Source organism: Macaca thibetana, chromosome 5, assembly GCF_024542745.1.
Source record: "Macaca thibetana thibetana isolate TM-01 chromosome 5, ASM2454274v1, whole genome shotgun sequence".
NCBI lineage: Eukaryota > Metazoa > Chordata > Mammalia > Primates > Cercopithecidae > Macaca > Macaca thibetana.
The window spans coordinates 97,597,665-97,620,934 of NC_065582.1; the positions used below are offsets into that span (position 1 = coordinate 97,597,665).

Genomic DNA, 23,270 nt, shown 5'->3' on the forward strand with positions numbered 1-23,270 from the left:
AACAGATGTATCTTTCCCACACATCAATTTTATAGCATAGCAGAGTCAACCCTAAAACTCAGGATTTCTAAATACTCTTTCAATTTCAAATTTTGAACTATATGGTGCCACACTATGATTAATCATAATGAATGTTATTTCCCCCCTTAAAAATTGCTTGAATTGTGGGGTGAGATGCAACTGAGTTTGAGTCCCAGCTTTGAAATTTTATAATTGTGTAAACCTAACCTTGCAGGGATAATATTGGCTCTCACCTTAATATTTGTTTGCCAAAATAAAAGAGATATGCAAGTCACACTTGGCACTGTTGCTGTCACATAGATGGTGTTCCTTTAACGCTTTCTACTGGCACTAAAATTACTGCCACCACCTCTGCCACACCACTGCTAGTACTCCTATGACGACTACTCTTGTTAATGATTATCGCTGGACATGAAATTATGCACCAATACTCGGCATCATGTAATTTCCTTAAGAAAAATCAAAATTATGTTTGCCTTTGTTTCACTACAGCAAAGCAAGATTGCTTAGCCCCTTTTCAATATCCTTTTCTCTCCTGACACCCCTTCATCAACCAAATTATGAGATCTAAGATACTAATCGCTTTAGATATTGTTGTTATCTTCTATTAATAAGAAACAGTACCTCACAAGTTACTTTGAATTTACCTAAAAAAAAAAAAAGAAAATTAAACTATTCTAAAACAATATTATGTTCATATGTAGCAGCTTTTGCCATCATAAGTTTATCAGTCACTGTTTTCCACATGAGATGCTGAAATTGTCCTTTGCATTTCTCGTTCCTGATGTCTGGATTACAGTTCCCCCAGGTTTTCACATTGATTCCTTCTCTTCATTCTTGTCTCTGTTGGAAGAACTTCCTAGCCACCCTATCTGATGCAGCTTTCTCTCACCCTCTTCCCATACACCGTCTATTTTTTTCAACATTGCACTGAATATTACCTGATTGTATATTACTCTGTTCATTTATAGTCTACCCTCTCATCCCCCTATTAGACACCAGTCCTGAATACAGGAATGCCGTATGCTTGTTCACTTCTGTGTCTCCAATGGCCAGAAGAGTGTCTGGTACATGGTAGATTCTTAATATATTTTGTTAGCTTAGGTGGATTGTCTCTAAAATGGTTAAAACCTAATTCCACATTATATTTCTTATAACATAATTACATGTTACTTTTAATGGTAAGCATAAATTATTTGGTCTAAGAAATCAAGTTTTATCCAATATAGGCAAGAATGCTTTTTATTTCTAACCTTTATATGAAAAATTGTATGACCCCTGTATAACCATGATGCTGTGTGCTTTTTAAAATAAATCTTCCTGCCGGATGCGGTGGCTCATGCCTCTAATTTGAGCACTTTGGGAGGCCATGACGGGCAGATCATGAGATCAGGAGATGGAGACCATCCTGGCTAACATCGTGAAACCCCGTCTCTACTAAAATTACAAAAAATTAGCCAGGCGTGGTGGCAGGCGCCTGTAGTCCCAGCTACTCGGGAGGCTGAGGCAGGAGAACTGATTGAATCCAGGAGGCGGAGGTTGCAGTGAGCCGAGATCGCTCCACCACACTCCAGCCTGGGCGACAGAGCCAGACTCCGTCTCAAAAAAAATAAATTAATTAATTAAATAAAATAAAAAAAATTTCCTAAACCCATTGGACAATGAGCGATGTCATTAAATTAAAAGTTTTGGCAATCTTTATAGAACAATCTAAAGTTTATAGAACTTTCTATAGTTTATAGAACAATCTAAAGTTTATAGAACTTTTATAGTAAGGTATATAAATTGGTATATAGCTATTATTGAATCATATAAATTGCCTTTTGTTGATTTTAGTTTTCTATTTTCAGCCTGTTTTTATTTTATCACTTGCAATCAATTCTCAGCAATTTACAATATAAATATTATCAAATGCCCCTTTGGTTGATTTTTGACCATTGGAACTTGTGTGTTTCCCACTGCATTTGAGCCACTCAGAAGTCTGCTGTCATCATTTATATTATGGACAATTAATAAATGCAGTAGACTATATTGGAGGGTTCACCAAAGATGAAACTTCAGATTGGAGAACACAAAGGAAAGCAACTTGAAAAACAAAATAGTACAAATGAATATTTTATCTTTAAAATTGAGATGGTACAAGACATTTTCTCATTAAAAAAAATAATAACATTTACATTAATGTAAAACTTAATTTAAAATAATTTTCTGCCCATTAATTTTCTCTCTTATTCTTAAGAGCATCTGAAAAACTGCTTTAAATAAGAACATATCTAAAATGTTCCATAGGGCAAAAATATTCCCCATATTTTATATTCTTAAATGATTTAATAAAAACATAATTTAATGTTGGCATAACTCTCGTCACAGTATATTGTAACATTTATTTTATAAGTAAGTATTTTTGTATACCAGAATCTGTTTCATGCCTTAGCAAACCAATAATTAGTACTGAAAATAATTTTAAACAAAATCAGAAATCTTTATCTCCATATAAAAAAGTGATACCCACAGAAGAAACTCAAAAGATTAAGAATCTTATTTTTTATCAATGAATATTAAGAAACTAGGATTATTTCATCTCTGAAATATTCAAATTAAGCTTACAATTTAGTGACCTTCCAGTCATACTTTTTACTTATGCATTTACATGTAAAAGAACATGTAAAGACAATTGAGTATTGTGCAACATTGATATGTATTTATAAAATATCTATTTTATAATAAAATAATTTGTGTAGATAGTGTCATGAAGGAAATATTCTCCCCATAATATAGTTTCCCTTCTTTATTTCAGCACATGAAAGTAAACAACCAGATGAAACTTCACCTCAAACCCATCTAAACTAGTCAGTACCATAGAAAGCTGCTTTACATCATATTTAAAACAAGGTAGATGGTTTCCAGCTGCATCCATGTCCCTACAAAGGACACAAACTCATCCTTTTTTATGGCTGCATAGTATTCCATGGTATATATGTGCCACATTTTCTTAATCCAGTCTGTCACTGATGGACATTTGGGTTGATTCCAAGTCTTTGCTATTGTGAATAGTGCCGCAATAAACATACGTGTGCATGTGTCTTTATAGCAGCATGATTTATAATCCTTTGGGTATATACCCAGTAATGGGATGGCTGGGTCATATGGTACATCTAGTTCTAGATCCTTGAGGAATCGCCATACTGTTTTCCATAATGGTTGAACTAGTTTACAATCCCACCAACAGTGTAAAAGTGTCCCTATTTCTCCACATCCTCTCCAGCACCTGTTGTCTCCTGACTTTTTAATGATCGCCATTCTAACTGGTGTGAGATGGTATCTCATTGTGGTTTTGATTTGCATTTCTCTGATGGCCAGTGATGATGAGCATTTTTTCATGTGTCTGTTGGCTATGCAAACTATCACAAGAACAGAAAACCAAACACCGCATGTTCTCACTCATAGATGGGAACTGAACAATGAGATCACTTGGACTCGGGAAGGGGAACATCACACACCGGGGCGTATCATGGGGAGGGGGGAGGGGGGAGGGATTGCATTGGGAATTATACCTGATGTAAATGACGAGTTGATGGGTGCTGACGAGTTGATGGGTGCAGCACACTAACATGGCACAAGTATACATATGTAACAAACCTGCACGTTATGCACATGTACCCTAGAACTTACAGTATAATAATAATAAATAAATTTTAAAAAAATAAATAAATAAAACAAGGTAGAGTACAAATAAATACCTGCATGTGAGACCCAAATTAAAGCCCCTCAAAAATCAATTACTTTTAATTTCATAAATAAATGTTATATTTGGCTTAATTTACTCCCCATATAAAATAATAATATGTTTTAAGACTACATTTTTTGTTTCCTGTCAAAGTAAATTTTTTGATGTTGTTGAAATTAAACATTGTAACATCACTAACAATATAGCCTACTATGCGCTTAATACCATACAATATAAAAATGACAGTAATATTGTCTAGAATTTACAAAAAATTACACTTATACATTTATTAACATTCTTAATATTTTTTACCTTTCCTAAATCTCAGACTGATTCTTATGTATTTGTCAATGCTAAACTGTCAACGTTCTGCAGTCAAATTTTTACACTGCGAAAGTATTCAAAGTGACATGTAGTTAATGTGACAATAAACAAACTAATCTTCTCTTCAGTATAAGGAAAATATCTGTGAATGCATCTATACATCATTTTCCTCTGGTGATAGCTGTTCCCCATTGTTATATATCAGTTAATGTTTCTTTCCTGCTTGTGCCAGAAAATGCATTTAAATGACACTAAAAAGAGGAACTTTGATATATTAGTCCTCAAACTATTTTAATAACAATAAAATAATTTAAATGAGCTCTATTTTTGCCAAAAAGCATGTTTTTAAGGTAAGAATAATAACCAATTTATTAGTATATACTTTATATAATTAATCTTTCCTTAAAGTTTCAGGGAATAGAAACATATCAGAGGAATTAACACAAAATGCAAACTGGTAGATTCAGATCTAAATTTGTTTTGCAAATTCAATTTAATACTGAAATGTTAAGCCATTTTTAATGATTAAATACAAGTTTACATGGGAAGCAAAACAAACAAAGATAATACTGTAAATTTATGTATTAAAGGTTTAATTCATGACTTCCAGTTTCCACTATGGCATGTAAGAATCTTGGGTGTCATCACTTCCATTCTCATTACAATGAAAAAACTGAACAAACTGAAACTCAATAACTCTTGTTAGATACATCAGAGAAGTGAGGTCAAAGGGCTATATATTGCTCCCTAAAATAGAGAGACACACAGGTAAGATACAGAGAATCACAATTTACTGAAGCAGAAGCCCAGAAGCAGAAACAATGCTGTTAGGAAACTAAACTGTAATTGACAAATTGCTGAAGGCACAATGTGGAAAAAATTCTAGGGGAACTCAGTCTTATGAGGCCCCCAAACTTTCATGAAATGTACCTCCTACAGCCCGGTTGAGTTCTCTCAGTGAAAACCTGAGAGGAAAAAAAACTCTCTTGCTTCCATCAGGGGAAGAGAAAAAGTAACCATTTTGAAAGGCCTGACCTCAAGACAAACTATTGTAGCACAACCTTACCTACTGGGGTTTTACCATAAAGTAAACAAACTGGAAAAAGAGAAATATACAGCGTTAGCCCCCTCCAAACTTCAAAACAGAACTTGGAAGCCTCTTAAAGGTTATTGATTTCTATAAGGGGCACAGGCTCGCTAATAGAAGGAGGCCTAATGTAAGACTTTAGACCATTACCCTTTCTACTACAACTTATCATTACATCCGGAGAATACAACTGAAATAAGTACATGACTCAGACCTTATTTAAAGATGAATTTGTCTCTTAGGAAACTCAAACTCAACAGGGAAGACAAAACCAAGGAAACTAGAGAAAAAGTTAACCTCTGACACCGATAGCTACAGCAAACACTAAAAAAACACCCAATCCTTAGTCAAAAACATAAATTGAAAAAAGAGAATCAATATAAAAAAATCGACAAAACCAAAATCTGGTTCACTAATAATATCATTAACATTGGTAAACCTCTAGCCAGGTTAATGAAGAAATAATGAGACCCAAATTGCTATGATGGGAAATAAAAAAGCAACTATCATTACTGAACCAGCGGATGTTAAAAGGATTCTAAAAAAATATTGTCAACAACTATGTGCCCACACATTTGATAACCTGGATAAAATGGAGCAATTCCTTGAAAGACACAATCTACCAAAACTCAGAAGAAATAAATAATCTAAACATCTATATAAGAAATTGGATCAGTAAATAATAACCTTCCAAAATGAAAGCACTAAGCTCAGATGAATTCTACCAAAAATTTAAAAATGAAATTACAGCAATTCTCTAGTTTCCTCCAAAAAATAGAAGTAGTGGGAATATTTTGTAACTCATTCTTCTAGGCATCATTACCCTAATCCAGAACCAGACAAATCAGTTACAAGACAAAAACATCATAGACCAATATCTCTCAGGATCATAGATGCATAAATCCTAAAAGAAAGCAAATCAAATCCAACAATGTATAAAAAGAATTATACACCATGATCAAATGGAATTTATGACAGGTGTGCAAGGCTGATTCAACATTCAAAAATCAATTACTGTAATCCCTCATATCAACAGGCTAAATAAGAAAAATTATACTATTATATTAATAGATGCAGCAAAAGCATCTGAAAAAACAATTATCATTCATAATTCTTAAGTAAAACCATCAGCAATCTAAGACTAAATAGGAACTTTCTCAATTTGATAAAAAACAAATCTATAAACACAGCTAACATCATACTTAATATTGAAAAACTATATGCTTTTCCTGCTAGTATCAGGAACAAGGAAAGGAAATCTGTTCTTACACTTCTACTCAACGTCACACTGGGAGTGCTAGCCAATGAAATAAGAACAACAACAAAAAAGGAAATAAAAAGTATACAGATTGGGAAGGAAGAAATAAAGCTGTCTTTTTAAGGTGGTGACATGATTATTAATGTAGAAAATTGCAGCGAATTGACAGAAAAAACTACTGGCACTAAGAAGTGATTACAGCAATATTGAAGGATATAAGATTAATAAGTCAAAGGTAATTTCTTTCTTAATACCAGCCATGAAAAATTGAAATTTGAAATGGAAAACATAATAGCATTTAAATTAGTATATCTCAAAAATTGAATACTTAGATATAAGTATATCAAAATAAGTATAAAATCTATATGAGAAAAACTATAATATTCTGATGAAAAAAATAAAAGAAGATCTAAATAAATACAAATATATTCTATCTACATGTATAGGAATACTCAATATTGTCAAGATTTCAGTTCTTCCCAACTTGATCAATACATTAAACACAATCCCAGCCAAAATCCCAGTGAGTCATTTTGTGGATGCAAAAGAAAATGCATTCTAAATTTTATAAGAAAAAGCACAAGACTCATAATATTTAACACAATATTGAAGAAGAAAAAAAGTTGGAAGACTGACACTACTAAACTTTAAGATACAATATAAATTTACAGTAATCAAGACAGTGTGAAGTTAATGGAGTAAAAGAAAAATAGATTAATGGAACAAAATAGTAAATATAGTCAAGTGATGTTTGACAGAGGAACAAAGTCAAACAAATGGAAATATAATAGTCTTTTCACAAATGGTGCTGAAGCTCAAAATCCACATGCAAAAAATAAATCTACACCCAGACCTTATACCTTTCACAAAATTAACTCAAAATGGACCATATGTCTAAATGTAAACACAAAGCTATAAAAGTTCTAAATGTTAACACAGGAGAAAATCTTGGTGACTTTGAGTTTGGTGATGAATTTTTAGATACAATACTAAAGCCTGATGCACAAAACAAACAAACAAAAAAACTCATAAATTGAAGCTCATTAATTACTAAAACTTTTGCTCTGTGAAAGACACTGTGAAGAGAAAGAAAGGAGAAGCTATAGACTAGGAAAATATATTTTCAAAGCACGTATCTGATAATGGACTGGTATCCAAAATTTACAGAAATCTCTTATAACTCAAAAATAAGAAACAAACAATATAATTTAAAATGGGCAAAAGTTCTCTATAGACACCTCACCAAAACAGAGATACAGATAGCAAATAAGCACATGAAAAAATGCTCAACATCATATGTTCTTAGGGAATTTCAAATTAAAACGAAAGTATAGCACTTTAAACCTATGAGAATGATGAAAATCCAAAACACTGACTTCAAATACTGATGAAGATGTGAAACAAAAGATCTCATTCATTGCTGGTGGATATGCAAAATCGCACAGCCACTTTGGAAGACAGATTTGCAATTTCTTATAAAATTAAACACACTCTTACCATAGGATCCAGCAATTGCGCTCCTTAGTATTTACCTAAATGAGTCGAAAATTGTTGTATGTCCGCATCAAAACCTGCACATGAGTATTAATAGCAGTTTTAATCACAATTGCCATAATTCGGAACCATCCAAGATATCCTTGAATATGAATAAACAAACTGTGGCATATCCATACAATATAATACTATCCAATGATAAAAAGAAATGAGACCGGGTGTGGTGGCTCACACCTGTAATCCCAGCACTTTGGGAGGCTGACATGGGCAGGTCATGAGGTCAAGAGATAGAGACAATCCTGGCCAACATGGTGAAACCCCGTCTCCACTAAAAATACAAAAATTATCTGGGCGTGGTGGCATGCACCTGTAGTTCCAGCTGCTCTGGAGGCTGAGGAAGGAGAATCTCTTGAACCCAGGAGGTGGAGGTTGCAGTGAACCGAGACCACACCACTGCACTCCAGCCTGGTATCAGAGCGAAACTCTGTCTTAAAAAAAAAAAAAAAAAGAAGAAGGAGAAGAAGAAAACAAATGAGCTATCAAGTCCCAATATGAAATGACGAAATGCAGGTATCTTAAATGCATAGTGCTAAGTGAAGTAACCCAATCTGAAAAGGTTATATATTCTTATGATTTCAACAATATGTCATTTTAGAAAAGGCCAACTATGGACACAGTAAAAAGATCAGTGGTTGCCAGGAGTTTGTGGGGCATGAGGGGAAAGGATGAATAGGAGAGCACAGGGCAGTTTAGGGAAGTGAAACTGTCCTACATAATACTCTGATGAGAGTAAACACATATTATTATACATTTCAAAACCCATATAAGGCACAATACAAAGAATAAACCTTAATGTAAATTATGGACTTTGGTTTACAACAATGTATTGATAGTGATTCATCAATTGTATAACAAATATGCTATACTAATACAAGATGTCAATAATCAGGGAAACAGTGGGTCTTGGTAAGGAGATACAGGGGACCTGCACTTTCTGCTCATTTTAGAAATAAATCTATGACTACTCAAAAAATAAAATCTATTAATTGAAAAAGAAAAGTCCAATTTATTACAATGGTTTACCTAAATAAATACTTATTCATTGAAAATAATTTTTACTTTAAATTGATCATATTGGCCATAAAGAGTTTCTTTTTTTTCTTCTTCTTCTTTTTTGAGATGGAGTTTCACTCTGACTCCCAGGATGGAATGCAGTGGCAGGATCTCAACTCACCGCAACCTCCTCCTCCTAGGTTCAAGCGATTCTCCTGCCTCAGCCTCCTGAGCAGCTGGACAAGTGCCCACCCTCACTCCTGGCTAATTTTGCACTTTTAGTAGACACAGGATTTCGTCACATTGGCCAGGCCAGTCTCAAAATCCTGACCTTCAAGTGATCTGCCTACCTTGGCCTCCCAGAGTGATGGGATTACAGGTGTGAGCCACCATGCCAGGCTACTAATAAAGATTTTCAACAACTCCAGGGAACAGTTAGGAAAGTACTTCCTTCTTCAAGGAACATAGTACTTACAATATTTTAACAGCTTCTGTTAATTTCTTTTCAATGCTCAGAGAGATTATATTGTGAATTAATATTTTCTACTTAAGTTGGCACATACTTACTGCTCATAAACATTTATGAAGTTTGTCTAATGATATACTCGACCTCTTTGAATAATTATTTCAAATATTTACATATTTATCTTGATAATTCATTTATTTTGAGTACTGTAATATTATCCCCCAGTATGAATTTCATGTAAAGGCTTATAAATATCTAGTTTTTCCCTGGTATCTCTGTGATTACATTTACTGTAAAGTAGTTTTTCCAAGATAGCATTTTTCCCATAATTCAAGAAAAATTTAATGCCATTCACTATCTCTTCAAATAGAATCTCTTTTATTCCTTTTTTGTTTTCCTTTGTAGACTCCAAAGTTTAATGTTAAAAAGCTACCAAAAAACTTATTAAACAACTTTACATGTATCTATACCTAAATATTTTGTTACTTTTCCACAGGAAGCTCTGCATTATTCTATATTTCCTGTTATTCTACAACACTTATAAACCATGTCTACTAGTAAACATTACTTACAGTTATTTTTTTCTTTCCTTATCAGGAATTGGAAGAAATCATTATTATGCTTTAGAATGCGGAATGTAGATATCTCTTTGTTATAATTATTATGCTGATGTCTTAGTCCACTGGGGCTGCTGTAACAAAATAACTTAGACTGTGTAACTTATAAACATTTCTCACAGTTCTGGAGTTTTGGAAACCTAAACCAAGGCACTGGCAGAATTAGTGTCAAGTAGGGGCCTTATTCTTCAGAGATGGTGCCTTCTATGTGTTTTCACATGGAGGACGGGGCAAAGAAACTCTCTCAGGTCCCTTTTATAAGGACACTAATCCCATTCAGCTGGTGAAGGCCTTAAGACTTAGTCACCTTCTAAAGGCCCCAGTTCTTAATACTGTCACATTAGGGATTAGGTTTCAACATATGAATATTGAGGGATCACAAACATCCAACCATAGTAGCTGCTAATTCCAATGATAAATGGCACTTACCTAAATTTCAGTCTTCCACATATCACCATCAAATGCCCTATCAGTGTACTGCCTATTATTTATTTTTACGTTTCTTAAAGTAAATTCAAATTTTAACTTACATATATTTGTGGAGAAAATCTCATTCCAGTACCATGTGGAAAACCAGTACTACTTGCTATAGACTACAATCATCACAAATATATACCATGAAAACAGACCAATATTATTAAATTTTACATAGATTGTATTGCCTGATAAGGGTCTTAGTCTAGCACCTCCTCTCTCTTTCTTAAGGTAAGAGGTTGAATATGTTAAGGTATTAAAGATCTATCATCTCCACACCAAAATTTGACAAAAAGGTCTACCTCAAGAAACAAAAAGGTCTATCATCTCCACACCAAAATTTGACAAAAAGGTCTATCTCAAGAAACAGTAGGTACTGTTAAAGGAAATTTAATTCTCCTTCTGTAAATAAACATTCCTTAAATTCAGAGCACCCACAATTATTTCTGGTATAATCCAAGTTACTGACTTCACACTTGGGAAATAATAACATAGAGATTAGTGCAAGAAAGATTTACTTTTATCTCTGGAAAATGTATTTTTTTAAATGGTAACTCATTGTCTAGTTGGTTTATTTTCACTGTTTTGCTCAAAGGATTTCCTGATGCACAAATCAATTTGTGTTAATATTCTGAGCAAAGAAGAAACAGCTGTCAAGCATATAGCATGGAATTTCATTTCAGGTTAATGACGAAAGATTTTTGCATCACAGAATTAAATACAATTTAAGTATTTTTAAAAATGTTTATTAAGCACATACTATGTACCAAGTGTTCTTCCAGATTCTAAAATGGAGGATAAGAGAAATCTCAGAAGAAATCAGGCAAAAAGGAAAAACTGTTAATCCTTATTATTTGGGATCTTTGTTACTACCAAGTAGGCAATAGTAAATATTTTATTATAAATTTGTAACGTGTTTATAATGTATTATATAACACAGATTTCAATCACTTCAAAAATCAGTATTTTCACTGAATTTTTTAGATTCCTAGTACTAGAATGTCATTCTTACATATTGAAAGTATAGTAAACTTTAATTTTTTTGCTTAAAGGAGTGAATTAGCCACAAAGCTTGAATGACTTAACATGAATGTTCTTAAGGAAAATGATGAATCACAAAATTCTGTAAAGAAACCAAATAAAACAAATGAAAAGAAATCTGCATTTATCAGGGGGGAAAGTGACCAGGAAATGTATACATACCTATGCCTGACAATAGGCATACAACCTATATGTAATTGAAACATTTTAGGAGGACATGTGGAATCATTTTTATTGTTATATGTGTAGAACTGTTCTCGGAGTCAAGAATTTCTTGTTAGATGTTGGCAATAATAGAACTGAGTTACTAACACAAAATGAGACACTGAAAATCCTATCTTTTGTTTCACTTGTTTTTATGGGAAAAAAATACACAGAACTTGATATGCCAGGAATAAAAGAAACAAAAATTAGTACCTAATTTATTACATACATGGAATATGCTGAGAAATTTCAACATGTTTAACACTTTGGTAAAAACAGTAGGTCAATCCTTATATTTTTGTGACTTTCCAATGTGTTAACACTTAGTCTTTAGATACAAACTAAACTAAAGACTAAGTAAAAAGTATAAGGTTATAAAGTAATGGTTACTATGTCCATATTAAAAGTATAACGTAATGGGTAATACATCTAGCTTTAGATGAGGCTATCTGGGTTTCAATTCTAGCTCTATTACTCATTTAACTGTGGGACATTGTGAACTTAGTAAACCTCTCTGGGTTTTGGCCTTCTTCATCTAGAAACGGGTATGATAATTTTAACGATCTTATAGACTGTAGTAAAAATTACAAATGTCAATACATTTCAAATGCTTAGTGTAGTGAAGTGTCCTATTTTTTTAGATTTTTAACCTATTCACTTTTATGCAGTAAAACAGGTAACAGAAATACAGAATTTAAACTTTTATCCTCTGATTAAATTGCACCCTTTCCTCTTACTCGGTGCCCTTTTCCTACTTTATATGTGACAGTAAATAATGTAGATGCATAAAAATATTAACAATAATTTTATAAAATTCATGATGCCAAACGTCCTGGTAAAAGTCTTTATAATTTCCAAGTAAAAGAAATGCACTAAGTAACTATCATTTCATTCTAGGCCAAATGTAGTGGTTCATGCCTATAATCCCAGCTCTTTGGAAGACTGAGGCAGGCGGATCACTTGAGGTCAAGAGACCAGACTGGCCAACATGGTGAAACCCCATTGCTACCAAAAAATAAAAAAATTAGCCAGGGGTGGTAGTGCGTGCCTGGAGTCCCAGCTTTTCAGGAGGCTAAGGTGGGAGAATAGCTTGAACCTGGGAAGCAGAGGTTGCAGTGAGCTGACATGGCACAACTGCACTCCAGCCTGGATGACAGAGTGAGACCCTGTCTCAAAAACAAAACAAACAAACAAAAAACTATCATTTTGTTCTAAATGCACATGCTAAATATTAAAGTGCATTTTCAATTGTGTTCAACTTTTTTCGGTACCAGAAAACCATTAAAGTTACTTTTAATGTTAATTGTAGTTAGTTATATTCTGAAACTAATAATTAGAACTTTTTTCAAAAACCAAAGCTTTTTGTAGTTCCAAGCATATTACCCTATTATATGGCTTTATTCAATCTATAGTTCAGGAAAGCAAAACCACAGAATTAATCAGTGCATTTTTGTTTTCCATTCTCTATGGTGCCCTTTTGTAGCTTTCAATTATAAAGAGAAAATTATGAAAATAAAATAAAAACCCAAGTCACCTTAGAAAGCAATGATCTGAAAACAAAGTCAAAGGACTGAAATCATTTTAATAAAATTTCTAAATGTTGAGAATAAAACAGCAGAAGACAGCCGAATGAAATCATAGCCTGGCCCTCTGAGATCTGGGCAGCAAATTTACCATGCTACTCCACAAGTCATTTAATAATTTCATTAAAATGGAAAAACTTAACAGGAGTTTCAATTATGTCCATTATGCTCAGGAGACCAACTTTTGAAAGTAGGCCAATAGATCCTGAATAACTCACAAAAGCTAAATGATTTTTATATTAATCATGCAATATTAAAGCCAGGCAGAGATACTTAAAGAAATTTAGAATCATTGGGCTCTATTTTAATGAAGTTTCCACAATTTCATATTGTGTTGGCCACTGTGAATTGATATAGAAATTCCTGCACAGGCAATGGAAAGATAACCTAAAATCAAAATCACAAAGAGGAGTCCAGACTAACAATGAAACAGATGTATATATCACACAATCTTCATTAAACTAGATTTATAAGTTATAATTATCTATAATACATTATCAAAGTATGATAGAAGATAGCATGCATAACTTCACAACATACCAAATTAAAGATATTTAATATGCAATTCTTCTCTTTCATATGAAAACATAATTTCCTGAGACTATTAAGACTTAATTACTTAAAAAACATAGCCCCTAAATCAAAACAGTCATACATATTCTTCTCAAAGACCACATCAAATGTTTTTGTCAAATAGCCTCTATTCATCCTTCATAGAATTATATCCGAATTTCCCTCTGGGGAAAAAAATTCTTCTTTACATTCTATTAAATGCATTTGATGGAAATGACTTATATTTAATTCAGGACAGTGATCGGTTCATTGGTGTACACAGTAATCCTTCCTTATCTGTGGTTTTGCTCCACTGTTTCAGTTACAATATAGTACAATAAGAGATTTGGAGATAATTAGACCACATTCACATAACTTTTTAATACAATATGTTGTAATTATTTTATTTTATTATTAGGTACTGTTGTTAATCTCTCTTACTGTGGCAAATTAATAAATTAATCTTTTTTTTTTTTTTTTTTTTTTTTTGAGACAGTCTTGTTCTGTAGCCCAGGCTGGAGTGCAGTGGCACGATCATGGCTCACTGCAATCTCTGCCTCCTGGGTTCAAGTGATTCTCCTGCCTCAGCCTCCTGAGTTGCTGGGATTACAGGTGAGTGCCACCACTCCTGGCTAATTTTTTGTATTTTTAGTAGAGATGGGGTTTCACCATGTTGGTGAAGCTGGTCTTGAACTCCTGACCTCGTGATCCCCCTGCCTCGGCCTCCCAAAGTGCTGGGTTTACAGGCATGAGCCTGTACTAGGCACCTGGCCTAAATTAATCTTTATCATAGGTATTCACGTAGAGAAAAAAACATAGTATAAATAGGGCTCGGTATTATCTATGCTTGCAGGCATCCACTGGGTGTCTTGGAATCTATTCCCTACAGAGAAGGGGGGACTGCTGTATCTTCCCTACCGGAACCAAAATTACAACATTAGTATTATTCTGAGGAAGATTTTGGTAAAGAAAAAAGTGGTACTGAAATCTGAGAGGATGTAGAATGTTGCAACTGGTGCTGCCATCTTGTTACCACTCAAAAGCAGAGACTGAAGTCAAACACAGCAAAAAGCGAAGCTAAAAGTATGAACAGATGTCAAAAACTGAGAGCTTTGTTTATTTCTAAATCCAACAGCCTGAAGTCAGCCCTATCCCCTGCATATTAACTCAGATAAAGTAACTATGGGGTATTTTTTTTCTTTCACCTAGAAAGTGATTCAAAAACAAAGATTCATAAGTGATCAAAAATAAAAAGAGGAACGATATAGGAATCTTTCAACTTTATTAATGTATTCATTATTTTAATATAATATTTGTTACACAATCATTTAGTGTCTGGCAATATGGCAAGTGCTAAGAATTCATTTAGATTCCATTCTTAATTGTCTTATCTTTCATTTCAGTTTTCCCTTCCCAGGACATCAAGGCTTCTTAAAGCAAAGATATACTTACTTGATGTAATGTGGAGTTTCCTATACCAAAAATCTTTCAGCACTGAGACACAATTCTATATGCTAGACTATTCATAAGCATCAAGTAGATCAATGATGCTGGACCAACAGTCAAAAAAATAAAAAAATAAAAAAATAGGGGGGTGGAGCAAGATGGCCGAATAGGAACAGCTCCAGTCTCTAGGTCCCAGCGTAAGCGACACAGAAGACAGGTGAGTTCTGCATTATCAACTGAGGTACTAGGTTCATCTCACTGGGGAGTGCCCACAATCAGTGCTGGTCAGCTGTTGCAGCCGGACCAGCGAGAGCTGAAGCACGGTGAGGCATCGCCTCACCTGGGAAGTGCAAGGGGGAAGGGAATCCCTTTTCCTAGCCAGGGGAACAGAGACACACAACACATGGAAAATCGGGTAACTCCCACCCCAATACTGCGCTTTAAGCAAATGTGCACACCAGGAGATTATATCCCACACCTGGCCAGGAGGGTCCCACGCCCACAGAGCCTTACTCATTGCTAGCACAGCAGTCTGCAATCTAACCGCAAGGCAGCAGCGAGGCTGGGGGAGGGGTGCCCGCAATTGCTGAGGCTTAAGTAGGTAAACAAAGCCCTGGGAAGATCGAACTGGGTGGAGTTCACAGCAGCTCAAGGAGGCCTGCCAGTCTCTGTAGACTCCACCTCTGGGGACAGGGCACAGCTAAACAACAACAACAACAACAACAACAAAAGCAGCAGAAACCTCTGCAGACGCAAGCAACTCTGTCTGACAGCTTTGAAGAGAGCAGTGGATCTCCCAACAGGGAGGTTGAGATCTGAGAACTGACAGATTGCCTGCTCAAGTGGGTCCCTGACCCCTGAGTAGCCTAACTGGGAGACATCCCCCACTAGGGGCAGACCGACACCCCACACTTCACACGGTGGAGTACACCCCTGAGAGGAAGCTTCCAAAGCAAGAAGCAGACAGGTACACTCGCTGTTCAGCAGTATTCTATCTTCTGCAGCCTCTGCTGCTGACACCCAGGCAAACAGGGTCTGGAGTGGAACTCAAGCAATCTCCAACAGACCTACAGCTAAGAGTCCTGACTGTTAGAAGGAAAACTAACAAACAGGAAGGATACCCACACCAAAACCCCATCAATACATCACCATCATCAAAGACCAGAGGCAGATAAAACCATAAAGATGGGGAAAAAGCAGGGCAGAAAAGCTGGAAATTCAAAAAATAAGAGCGCATCTCCCCCTCCAAAGGAACGCAGCTCATCGCCAGCAACGGATCAAAGCTGGATGGAGAATGACTTTGACGAGATGAGAGAAGAAGGCTTCAGTCCATCATACTTCTCAGAGCTAAAGTAGGAATTACGTACCCAGCACAAAGAAACTAAAAATCTTGAAAAAATAGTGGAAGAATTGATAACCAGAATAATTAATGCAGAGAAGGCCATAAACAATGGACAGAGATGAAAACCATGACACGAGAACTACGTGACAAATGCACAAGCTTTAGTAACCGACTCAATCAACTGGAAGAAAGAGTATCAGCGATTGAGGATCAAATGAATGAAATGAAGCGAGAAGAGAAATCTAAAGAAAAAAGAAGAAAAAGAAATGAACAAAGCCTGCAAGAAGCATGTGATTATATAAATAGAACAAATCTACGTTGAATTGCGGTGCCTGAAAGTGAGGGAGAAAATGGAACCAAGTTGGAAAACACTCTTCAGGATATCATCCAGGAGAACTTCCCCAACCTAGTAGGGCAGGCCAACATTCAAATTCAGGAAATACAGAGAATGCCACAAAGATGCTCCTCGAGAAGAGCAACTCCAAGACACATAATTGCCAGATTCACCAAAGTTGAAATGAAGGAAAAAATCTTAAGGGCAGCCAGAGAGAAAGGTCGGGTTACCCACAAAGGGAAGCCCATCAGACTAACAGCAGATCTCTCAGCAGAAACTCTTCAAGCCAGAAGAGAGTGGGGGCCAATATTCAACATTCTTAAAGAAAAGAATTTTAAACCCAGAATTTCATATCCAGCCAAACTAAGTTTCATAAATGAAGGAGAAATAAAATCCTTTACAGATAAGCAAATGCTTAGAGATTTTGTCACCACCAGGCCTGCCTTACAAGAGACCTTGAAGGAAGCACTAAACATGGAAAGGAACAACCGGTACCAGCCATTGCAAAAGCATGCCAAAATGTAAAGACTATCGAGGCTAGGAAGAAACTGCATCAACTAACGAGCAAAATAACCAGTTAATATCATAATGGCAGGATCAAGTTCACACATAACAATATTAACCTTAAATGTTAATGGACTAAATGCTCCAATTAAAAGACACAGACTGGCAAACTGGATAAAGTGTCAAGACCCATCAGTCTGCTGTATTAAGGAAACACATCTCACATGCAGAGACATACATAGGCTCAAAATAAAGGGATGGAGGAACATCTACCAAGCAAATAGAGAACAAAAAAAAGCAGGGGTTGCAATACTAGTCTCTGATAAAACAGACTTTAAACCATCAAAGATCAAAAGAGACAAAGAAGGCCATTACATAGTGGTAAAGGGATCAATTCAACAGGAAGAGCTAACTATCCTAAATATATATGCACCCAACACAGGAGCACCCAGATTCATTGAGAAAGTCCTTAGAGACTTACAAAGAGACTTAGACTCCCATACAATAATAATGGGAGATTTCAACACCCCACTGTCAACATTAGACAGATCAACGAGACAGAAAGTTAACAAGGATATCCAGGAATTGAACTCATCTCCGCAGCAAGCAGACCTAATAGACATCTATAGAACTCTCCACCTCAAATCAACAGAATATGCATTCTTCTCAGCACCACATCACACTTATTCCAAAATTGACCACATAATTGGAAGTAAAGCACTTGTCAGCAAATGTGCAAGAACAGAAATTATAACAAACAGTCTCTCAGACCACAGTGCAATCAAACTAGAACTCAGGACTAAGAAACTCAATCAAAACCGCTCAACTACATGGAAACTGAATAACCTGCTCCTGAATGACTACTGGGTACACAACAAAATGAAGGCAGAAATAAAGATGTTCTTTGAAACCAAAGAGAACAAAGATACAACATACCAGGATCTCTGGGACACAAGTAAAGCAGTGTGTAGAGGGAAATTTATAGCACTAAATGCCCACAAGAGAAAGCAGGAAAGATCTAAAATTGACACTCTAACATCACAATTAAAAGAACTAGAGAAGCAAGAGCAAACACATTCAAAAGCTAGCAGAAGGCAAGAAAGAACTAAGATCAGAGCAGAACTGAAGGAGATAGAGACACAAAAAACTCTCCAAAAAATCAATGAATCCAGGAGTTGGTTTTTTGAAAAGATCAACAAAATTGATAGACCACTAGCAAGACTAAGAAGAAAAGACAGAAGAATCAAATAGATGCAATAAAAAATGATAAAGGGGATATCACCAGGGACCCCACAGAAATACAAACTACCATCAGAGAATACTATAAACACCTCTACGCAAATAAACTAGAAAATCTAGAAGAAATGGATAATTTCCTGGACACTTACACTCTCCCAAGGCTAAACCAGGAAGAAGCTGAATCCCCGAATAGACCAATAGCAGGCTCTGAAATTGAGGCAATAATTAATAGCCTACCAACCAAAAAAAGTCCAGGACCAGATGGATTCACAGCTGAATTCTACCAGAGGTACAAGGAGGAGCTGGTACCATTCCTTCTGAAATTATTCCAATCAATAGAAAAAGAGGGAATCCTCCCTAACTCATTTTATAAGGCCAACATCATCCTGATACCAAAGCCTGGCAGAGACACAACAAAAAAAGAGAATTTTAGACCAATATCCCTGATGAACATCGATGCAAAAATCCTCAATAAAATACTGCCAAACCAGATCCAGCAGCACATCAAAAAGCTTATCCACCACGATCAAGTGGGCTTCATCCCTGGGATGCAAGGCTGGTTCAACATTCGCAAATCAATAAATGTAATCCAGCATATAAACAGAACCAAAGACGATAACCACATGATTATCTCAATAGATGCAGAAAAGGCCTTTGACAAAATTCAGCAGCCCTTCATGCTAAAAACTCTCAATAAATTCGGTATTGATGGAACGTATCTCAAAATCATAAGAGCCATTTATGACAAACCCATAGCCAATATCATACTGAATGGGCAAAAACTGGAAAAATTCCCTTTGAAAACTGGCACAAGACAGGGATGCCCTCTCTCACCACTCCTATTCAACATAGTGTTGGAAGTTCTGGCTAGGGTAATCAGGGAAGATAAAGAAATAAAGGGTATTCAGTTAGGAAAAGAAGAAGTCAAATTGTCCCTGTTTGCAGATGACATGACTGTATATTTAGAGAACCCCATTGTCTCAGCCCAAAATCTCCTTAAGCTGATTAGAAACTTCAGCAAAGTCTCAGGATACAAAATAAATGTGCAAAAATCACAAGTATTCTTATACACCAGTAACAGACAAACAGAGAGCCAAATCATGAATGACCTTCCATTCACAATTGCTTCAAAGAGAATAAAATACCTAGGAATCCAACTTACAGGGGATGTAAAGGACCTCTTCAAGGAGAACTACAAACCACTGCTCAGTGAAATAAAAGAGGACATAAACAAGTGGAAGAACATACCATGCCCATGGATAGGAAGAATCAATATAGTGAAAATGGCCATACTGCCCAAGGTAATTTATAGATTCAATGCCATCCCCATCAAGCTACCAATGAGTTTCTTCACAGAATTGGAAAAAACTGCTTTAAAGTTCATATGGAACCAAAAAAGAGCCCACATCTCCAAGACAATCCTAAGTCAAAAGAACAAAGCTGGAGGCATCATGCTACCTGACTTCAAACTATACTACAAGGCTACAGTAACCAAAACAGCATGGTACTCATACCAAAACAGAGAGATAGACCAATGGAACAGAACAGAGTCCTCAGAAATAATACCACACATCTACAGCCATCTGATCTTTGATAAACCTGAGAAAAACAAGAAATGGGGAAAGGATTCCCTATTTAATAAATGGTGCTGGGATAATTGGCTAGCCATAAGTAGAAAGCTGAAACTGGATCCTTTCCTTACTCCTTATATGAAAATTAATTCAAGATGGATTAGAGACTTAAATGTTAGACCTAATACCATAAAAACTCTAGAAGAAAACCTAGGCAATACCATTCAGGACATAGGCATGGGCAAGGACTTCATGTTTAAAACACCAAAAGCAACGGCAACAAAAGCCAAAATTGACAAATGGGATCTAATTAAACTAAAGAGCTTCTGCACAGCAAAAGAAACTACCATCAGAGTGAACAGGCAACCTACAGAATGGGAGAAAATTTTTGCAATCTACTCATCAGACAAAGGGCTAATATCCAGAACCTACAAAGAACTCAAACAAATTTACAAGAAAAAAACAAACAACCCCATCAAAAAGTTAGCAAAGGATATGAATAGACATTTCTCAAAAGAGGACATTCATACAGCCAACAGACACATGAAAAAATGCTCATCATCACTGGCCATCAGAGAAATGCAAATCAAAACCACAATGAGATACCATCTCACACCAGTTAGAATGGCGATCATTAAAAAGTCAGGAAACAACAGGTGCTGGAGAGGATGTGGAGAAATAGGAACACTTTTACACTGTTGGTGGGATTGTAAACTAGTTCAACCATTATGGAAAACAGTATGGCCATTCCTCAAGGATCTAGAACTAGAAGTACCATATGACCCAGCCATCCCATTACTGGGTATATACCCAAAGGATTATAAATCATGCTATAAAGACACATGCACACATATGTTTATTGCGGCACTATTCACAATAGCAAAGACTTGGAATCAACCCAAATGTCCATCAGTGACAGACTGGATTAAGAAAATGTGGCACATATACACCATGGAATACTATGCAGCCATAAAAAAGGATGAGTTTGTGTCCTTTGTAGGGACATGGATGCAGCTGGAAACCATCATTCTCAGCAAACTATCGCAAGAACAGAAAACCAAACACCGCATGTTCTCACTTATAGGTGGGAACTGAACAATGGGATCACTTGGACCTGAGAAGAGGAACATCACACACCGGGGCCTATCACGGGGAGCGGGGAGTGGGGAGGGATTGCATTGGGAGTTATACCTGATGTAAATGACGAGTTGATGGGTGCTGACGAGTTGATGGGTGCAGCACAGCAACATGGCACAAGTATGCCTATGTAACAGACCTGCACGTTATGCACATGTCCCCTAGAACTTAAAGTATAATTTAAAAAGAAAAGAAAAGAAAAAAAAATAGTTTTAAAACTCATTACTTGATATGATAGGGAAGGCAGAAGAAAAATTGAATGGTAAAGGAACAATGGTCTTCATGAATGCAGTATCTTTGGCCAAACTGCCTGCTTTTCAAGAGACTACTAAGTGGTGTTAAAAACAAACAAACAAAAAAAGTCTGTGCTTTTAAATGTGTATATATATATATATATGTATATTTAAAGAGAAAACTACATCAGCATGTGGGCATCACAAGGAAATTTTATGGATTCCAGTTTTCTAGTCTTTTTTTTTCGGAAATATGCTATTAAAGTTTAACCCGCATGATACTGAAATGTCATGTAAGTGAGTTCCACATCTATGTGAAGTAAATTCCTTAATGTAATAATTTGTTTTTTAATTCCTCTCTGAAAAATGTTGTCACTTTTAAATTTTCATTTTAAGTGCACTTTAGTATGTTAACTATATTTTTTATTTTATTTTAAGAGATTTAAAAATCTGTGCTTTCTTCTAAGTTGTATCAATGCATTATAATATTTGCAGGTCAACTTGTTTGTGTAACCCATGTATTAAATTATTTTCATTTTTCATTGCCCTCACCTAATAAATATTACTTGATGGCAATTGGTCCTTGATTCTTCAAGAATTACAGAGTTGTTTCCTTAACTCCAGAAGTCATGCCCCAAGGGACAATTCTCTGGACTTTTGTGATGTGCCTAAAGAATCTGAAATAGAATGATTTACACAGTATGTTGCTATATTCTTCTCATGGTGCCTCCTATAGAGGATTCATCTATATATTTACAGGTTTATAATTAATTATCACTTTTATATTCTCAGCTTTTATAATAACTGTCATAATGTAATGACAGACAAGAGAGCCATGGCTCCAAGGCTGTTTGGAATGTCTAGGCCAGAGAGAAAGAAAGTGCACAAACAAAATAGGGGGATTTAAAAAGCTCATCAGGATTATACGATTATCTACCTAAAGAGTCAGTGTTCACATACAAGACGGATAAGTAATCTTGAATCTAATCAGGGCATTTTCAAGGGATTTTATAAGAAGAGAAGGACAAAGGCATTAGCTATAGTCAGGAACTTATAAGGCTGGAGCCAAAACACTGAAAATACTGTTTTCCCCCACTTTCACTGACACACATACCTCTCTTCTTATGTAACTTAAAATTGTAACAGTAACAAAACTTAAACATAATAAAATCTTTAAAATATCCCGATTGTCCCACCATGACTAATTCAAATTCTTTTATTATTAAACCCTGATATATTGATAAATATAAAAATGTTAATTTCACCCAGAGAGTGTCTACAGAATACCCCTAGTTCTTGAAAGGGTCTGTGTTATAGTCACAGTTGGGAGGAAAAAGCCTTGAGGAACAGGAAGATAATGTTTTATCCATGTTCATTTGACTAGAGCTCAGATTCCAGATTCAGACCCAGAAATAATCCAAAAGAGGAACTAGGAACAGGAGGAGTTCAAAGACCCATCAGACAAACTGGTCACAGTCATTGAGGGTTACATAAGGAAGCTGCAGCCCAAAGTTTATAAGATGTCTAATGCATGGAATACCAATATGGAAAGAACTGGGTGAC

The 23,270-nt window shown here is 35.5% G+C and overlaps 1 protein-coding gene across 5 annotated transcripts in view; it reads right to left on the reverse strand.

Moving 5' to 3' along the window:
- The window catches only part of CCSER1 (coiled-coil serine rich protein 1), a 1,438,304-nt gene that overhangs the window by 216,278 nt on the left and 1,198,756 nt on the right, over positions 1 to 23,270 (reverse strand). The window lies entirely within an intron of this gene.